Raw genomic sequence first — 7,513 nt, forward strand, 5'->3', positions numbered from 1 at the left:
AAATTGAAAACTGCGATTTTGTTATCCTAGTTTGTTTTCTCACAAGTCTTGGGGCTAAACCATTTCCATAGTGGGAGGCTGACGAGAAAGGAAGCTAAAGTTCGCTCTTACTGGCCTGTGTGTCGGTGGGTCCCGCCTACATACGTGTGTCACTTCCGGTTTATGTGCCGCCGGTCGATTTTTGAAAAATATGGCGTCGCTTACTGTTTGCCAGTCACAAGTTGGGGGTTTTACTTTCGAAAATTGCAAGAGAAACGCTGTTTTGCAAGGGGAAATTACCAAATTTGGAAGCAGCATACCTGCAGCTCGCAAAACAGGCACTACCATCTGCGGTGTTGTTTACAAGGACGGCATTATCCTCGGAGCCGACACCAGAGCCACGGAGGGCGTGATCGTGGCGGATAAGAATTGCTCCAAGATTCACTACATCTCCCCCAACATATACTGCTGTGGAGCAGGCACCGCCGCAGACACCGAGATGACCACCCAGATCATCTCCAACCTGGAGCTGCACTCCCTCTCCACAGGCCGGCAGCCTCCGCATGCTCAAACAGATGCTCTTCAGGTACCAGGGCTACATCGGGGCCGCTCTTGTGCTAGGAGGAGTAGATTATGTGGGCCCCCACCTTTAAAGCATCTATCCCCACGGCTCCACTGACAAGCTGCCCTACGTCACCATGGGCTCGGGCTCCCTGGCAGCCATGGCGGTGTTTGAGGACCGCTACAAGCCCGACATGGAGGAGGGAGATGCCAAGCAGCTTGTGCGTGATGCCATTGCAGCAGGGATCTTCAATGACCTGGGCTCCGGCAGCAACATTGACCTGTGTGTCATCAGCAAGGGAAAGGTGGTTATCTAAGACCCCATGACGAGGCCAACAAGAAGGGAGTCAGAACTGGTGACTACAAGTACAAAAGAGGAACGACTGCGGTGTTGACGAGGGTCGTGACCCCACTGAACCTGGAGGTGGTGGAGGAAACTAGACTATGGATACCTCGTAGAGCTCTTAACTGTCTTGAAATTCACCCCCCCACCACCACCCAAACCCTTTCCATGTTTTTTTTCTAATAACATTTCTTGAGTTGAGCATTTTTTATTTCATAATTTTCCTAGTTTGTTGACGTCAACATGTTGGTTTACAGTTAAAGCCAGTTCAGTTGAAGTTCTAAAGGAATATGAGTCATTTTATAAATGTCTGCTAACCATCTGCTTTGACTTTTTCATGTATGCAGTTTTTTTCCCTTTCAGCTGCGATGCTGGGAATGGCATGTGAAAAATATTTTCAACTACTTTGCCATATAGCCGGGGGGGGGTGCTATTGCAAAGCATCCCCAGTACAGGCATGGAGGATGACGGTGAGGACTGGACCCCTGATAGGCCGCATGTACATTACCATGAGCGGAAAAAATAATGAAATGAAATGAAATTAATTGCATCGTCAATAGTTTGCAAGTAGCTCACAATCCAGTGAGTCAAGTAAATTCACAAGCCTGTTTCATGCCATAAGCAATCATCAGCTGTCTATATATATATATATATATATATATATATATATATATGCACCTTTTATCTGTACTCTGGAATGCATTTTTGGACTACAAGTGCAACCCTCTGCTGGCTCCCTGTCCCACAATGGATCCAACTCAAAGTCCTTCTCCTCCCTCATAAAGCCCTCTATACCAGGCCCCCTCCTACCTCACTGACCTGCTCCTCTACTGTACCCCTCCCCCCAGCCTTCACTCCTCCATGCCAACCTCCTGTCTCCACCACATAGGACCAAGCACTGGTCCTGGGGGACAGAGCCTTCTCCATACTACCTCATTCCTCTGCAACCGCCCCCCCCCGAAAAACAATAGAAAACATCAGAGACTGCACCAATCTGTTCACGTTCACCTCATTAATCAAAACTCATCTCTTTAGAATTGCTTTTAATGAGTGTCTTGCTTTTGGTGTGTTGCTTTTATGTTTATTTCAACTTGTGTAAAGCATCTTTGTGTACTCTGAAAAGCACTGTACAATTATTATTATTATTACTACAACATTTTCCCGGCCTCTCTTTTGCAGAAAGTGTGTGGAGTGTCCTGTTTCCTTATTTTGGCTGGTTTCTGGTGATTCCTTGCACCTGTGGTCATTGTGTAATCATCACCCGCTGACTTGCATGAATTTATTATGGTGTTATATTGAATATGAGGATGCTGGTCCTGCTCCTGGGATAGGTGTACTGGGTGCTGCTGGTCCTGCTCCTGGGATAGGTGTACCGGGTGCTGCTGGTTCTGCTCCTGGGATAGGTGTACCGGATGCTGCTGGTCCTGGTCCTGCTCCTGGGATAGCTGTACCGGCTGCTGCTGTATATCAGCTCCATATATTCCTTTGGGAGGACTCATTAACCAGTTTGCCCCTATCAGGGTCACAACGACGAAGGACCCACAAAGCAGACTGGAACAGGTAGTAAAAGTTCCAAAAAGGTTTAATCAGATGAAAGGGTGGGTACACGGGATTCAGTCAAGAGGTATCAAAAAAGGCAGAGGCATAAAAAAACAGGCAATGGTCAAAACATTGACTGGGAAGACAAGAAAATAATGCAAATAATGCAAAATAACACATCGCTTAAATCCACATATGGGGGAGACAATGATACACAGGTGGATCACATCAGAGCGGGACCAGTACTCACACAGGAGGGAAGCTTGACCGGAAGAGACGTCTAGGATTTGGAGCGGGTCATGAAGCCTCATGTGTAAAGGTTTCTGTTGGGTGTGTTCATGTCTGGACCGTGAAAATGACGTTTGCCTCACTGGAGACGTGACCCCGCACTTTTACTACCCCCGAACTCCTTGACTGGAAGATATACAGTAAGATATCACACACTGTCAAATAGCGATGAAGACGGAGGGATAACACAGTTATCTTAGCCTCTACCCCTGCACGCACGCACAGGTTTTTCAATATGTATGAGGACCCTCACTGACTACATTAATTTCCTAGCCCCTAAACCCCACGTTAACCATCCGAACTATATGCCTAATCTTAACCATTACCCTGACGTTAAACTAATCCTGTTTCTCACCTTAACCCCACACCTAAATCCTAACCGTAACGTAGACCCCTTAAGAACTGAGGACCGGCCAAAATGTCCTCACTTTGCAAAATGGTTAAAATCTCAGATTAGTTCTCACAAATATAGCTGAATAAGACACTCGCGCGCGCACACACACACACACACATACACACACACACGCATGGACGCGCGCGCGCGCACACACACACGCATGCACACACACACACGCACGCATGCAGACAAACTGCGAGGTGCTGACTCGGTGTATTTGCAGTAATATGGTGCACTGATGCGTCTACAGGGGTGCAGCAGTTTTCCTTTGCTTCGTCATCCATCCTCATGTGTGTCGTTTCCCACCACATTACCACGGCTCCAGACTGGGGCAGGTAACCATGGCAACGCAGTCGGTCTTTTAGAGGTGAACCTCGTTTTACTAAAAGCAAGTGGAGATGGTACGCCCCCCGTGTGTGTTTGTGTGCATACACTAGTTTTCGACTGGTTTTCCAGTTATGGAAAACGACCAAATTGATTATATAATACAGAAATATTGAGGTAATGGAAAATTGTACAGTCAGTTTTGGAAATCGTAGTGTTTTTCTTCCTGCTGAGGCTTAATATTTATAGCATAATTTTTAGCTGAGGTTGCAACTTGTTGATTCATGTTTTTAGTCGCTGAGATTACACGTCTCTGCATGAAGATTGGGGGGTACGTCCAGTGACCAGCTATAAATTACACAGTCCAGTTAGAGGCGGTTGAGGCTTCCAGTGATAGTTGATAGGACAACGTGACCCTCTGTAAGCAACGGCCAGCATGTGTACCGAAGCAAAAGTCATAATAAATGTCTTGGAAAATGATTTCTTAAGAACAGTTGGGAACCCTGCCTAATCTTAATTCCTAACCTTAAATTAATCCTGATTCTAACCTTAACCCTAAACCAAGCCCTAATCCTAAAATAGCCCCTTGAATCTGTGACGACCGGCACAATTTCCAAAGATCCTAATTTTCCTATATTGATATAATTGTGGGGAGTCCCCACAAATGTAAGCATACGAAATTGCGCGCGCATGCACGCGCACACGCGCGCGCCGCAGCCAACACAAGACTTTTGTGTGTTTCGGCGCAACCGGCAGGGTCCGGTCCAAATGGCGCAGAGCCTGCAAGGAGACCGGAGCAGCTGGAATTAAATACCGAATGTTTTGAACGGGAGCCCGGGAGCGTCCCATTAAAAAAGAAGAAAAAAATAAAGAAGTTGAGGTAGAAGCGCAGGGCTGTATTTTCCACGAACCCAGCGCTCCCATTCCAGAGACAACGTCATTGAATTTGTTTCCAAAGAGGAACCACATTCTGAAACTTGGAACCAAGAGGAGGAAGGGGGGGGGGGGCGAGCGAGAGAGAGAGGGAGGGAGAGGGAGAGAGAGGGATGCGGATGGCCACACTGCTATTATTGAACCACGGATAAGAGATGGACAGAGAAGGGGAATGGAAAGACAGACAGATAATGACACAGCGATTTAGACAGAGAAGCGGAAAGAATAACAGAAAGAAAGAGAAAGAGAAAGAAAGAGACAGAAAGAGAGAGAGCGAGAGAGAGAGAAACCAAGACAGCCAGCCAACTAGAGAGAGTGAGAGAGACCTCTGTTTCGGCGGTGGTGAATGGAAGAGGCTGCTGAAAAAGGAGTGGAAAGTGAGGGGAGGGAGGGTGGGGGTGATAAATGGAAAGGAGGACACAGAGAAGAACAGAGAGAGTGTTTGTATTTAGCATGGCGCTCTGCCTTGGGAGACCATTAGCTCTTAGCAGCTTCTTGGCACTGTGTTCAGTGGTGGCTGGTTTAGTCCCCAGTCTATGGGTGACCTCACACACACACACACACACACACACACACACACACACACACACACACACACACACACACACACACACACACACACACAGTCAGCACTACAGTTATGTCTCTGGGGTCAGTTGGGGAGAGGCAGCCATCTTGTTTCAGCCAATTTTCTGTCTTCCGTGTCCCGCTGGATGAATAGTATCTATGTACTGAAGGCGAGATACAGACCCATTTAGAATAACATTTCCCCTCAGCCAAGTTTCGAAATTTCATAACTACTCTCCCACACGAGTTCATGGACACTTAGACATTTATACTGGCTGTTCTGAATACATTACAGACTCGGTTTTTCCTGACGTCTCTGACAAATCAAATGCGGTCAGCGATGTTGTCGGTGCCATCTTCTGGCTAGCTTTTCCACAGGGTAACATAACACGTATGTAACAACGCATTTTGTCCGGACAAAGCACAGACACTACAGCGGTCAATACAGTGATCCCTTTCAATGGAGTCACGATAAAGTATGGAGGCCCTAAAGGGACATGAGCAAAATTTTACCCCCCCCTCCCGATTTTCTCGTGCATATGGGAAACTAGTGTAACGACCACGAAGAAGTTGACTCGCTAGCCCTTGGCTAACGGGTCGGACCCTTTAGGCAACTGGTTAGCGTAGTCGCCCGTGGTGCGAGAGACCCGGGTTCGCGTCCTGGCTGCGGCGGTTTCCGGGCTGCCCCCCCATATTCGCTACACTGGTGTCAGAAGTGGGATGGTGAGACCATGAGGCCACCGGAAGCGCGGGCGCCCAGAGACGTGGGGGAGCTGATATGCTGAGGCGCGTTAGCCCGTTAGCCAAGAGCTAGCGAGTCTATTTATCCATGCACGGTACACTATTGTAACGTGCATGTATAAGAAGACACGCTGGCCGCTAGCTGGCGGGTTTGACCCTTTAGTCAAGCGGTTAGCGATGTCTCCTGCGGTGCGGGCGATATGGGTTCGCTTCCCGGCCGCGGCAGTTCCTGTGGTTGCGTTGTCCCCCGAATTCGCTACACTATGTTGTGCTCACCAGAAACTCCTTGTCAAGGCTCTTGTCTGGGGGGGGATTACACAGAAGGAAAATATCGAAAGTTTGCTTAGTGAATCTGCTCATTGGCTAGTGGCTAATTAATTTTCTGAAAATACCTTGGGGTTTGAGGGGACAGTTAGCCAAATGTTCACATATTTGTCATCGGAACAATGGGTGATTCCAACAAACGTTACAAAGGAAATAGTGGCACCCCTTCAAGCACATTTAGTAATCTGATACAAGTGCCCAAATATTTTGGGATACTTTACCGACATGACCCAGATATTCTCATTCTCAGAGTGCACCCACACAGATGCCTTTGGAAACGCCGTTTTCATGGCGTGAGAGAGTAGAGAGTTTTCAGCCCACACAGGCTTTCTGTAGTTGTTTTAACAGTTTGTCAACCACAGTGAAGCGCCGAAACTATAGTCCCTTCTACTGGGCATGCGCAGACAGCTTGAGTCAGCAGCTTTATCAATAAAAGTTCAGTTTGTGGTGTTTGAAAAATGCCGAAATAAGGCGGACGGAAGGCCGAGACAGAGGATAAAAATGCGTTCTTCAGTTGAACCGTGTTAGTGTGAACATCCTCTTGAACCAAACCATACGGTGCCGTTCTGCAGCAGAACACTAAATGAAAGGAGGGAGGACAGAAGGCCGGAGGAATAAACACTGAGCCAGACTGTCCAGCAGGGGTAGCTGTGGCCTCAGCACATTATTCACAACACATTATTCACAACACACACACATACACACACACACACACACACACACACACACACACACACACACACACACACACACACACACACACACACACACACACATTACACTTCCTCTATTGCACTCCAACTCACACTTGCACAGGAAATGCACACTTAATCTTAAAATATGCTGCAGAGAGGAAATATTTTATGTCATATGGCACTAAATTGTTCATTTTTGGACATTATTATTATGGTGGAGGATTTGTACAGACAGGGAACATAATGTATTAATGAATAGTACAGAATAATGGAAATCGGGCCTGTCCTTGTGAGACATCCAGCCATTTTTATTTGCTATTGGGTGGATGCTGTCTGCCATTCATTCCATTTAAAAGACCCTGGCAGTATTCAGCAAGCAAAAATCAAACAATGTCAAACTCTATGTACACTTTAATTTTGACCCATCTTGCTGCCCTACTATTGGACAAATGTTTTTTGGACACACATAATGGACATTCAGCTTAGCTCTAACTTCTTGCAATATAGTTATCATTCCTATTAGGTTTTTGCTCATGCACATTGTTGTTATCTACAACTGCTGTCTGTCACAGGCCTCTCACAGCTACTGGGTTTTTCAAAACTTGGATAAAATATTTATTTATTTATTTATTTATTTTTAGCTACAAATAAGTCTATTTGCTAAAAGGAAAGTTTCTTCATTCTTTATGAATTAGTCAGTTAGCTGTCGTTCCCTCTAAAAATGTCGTTTGGTTTGTTGGCGCTGAAAAGGCAGTCTTGGGAAATGCAGGAAGTGTTTTGGGCCTGACAGCACAGCGTCCGGTGAGTGAGGTGGAATTTCCT

General features: G+C 46.6%; 1 pseudogene; it reads left to right on the forward strand.

Moving 5' to 3' along the window:
* Window positions 1–189: 189 nt before the first annotated feature.
* LOC130112202 (proteasome subunit beta type-7-like) lies at window positions 190–999 on the forward strand (annotated as a pseudogene).
* The last annotated feature ends 6,514 nt before the right edge of the window (window positions 1,000–7,513 follow it).

The sequence above is a fragment of the Lampris incognitus genome, chromosome 5 (genome assembly GCF_029633865.1).
Source record: "Lampris incognitus isolate fLamInc1 chromosome 5, fLamInc1.hap2, whole genome shotgun sequence".
NCBI classification, from domain to species: domain Eukaryota; kingdom Metazoa; phylum Chordata; class Actinopteri; order Lampriformes; family Lampridae; genus Lampris; species Lampris incognitus.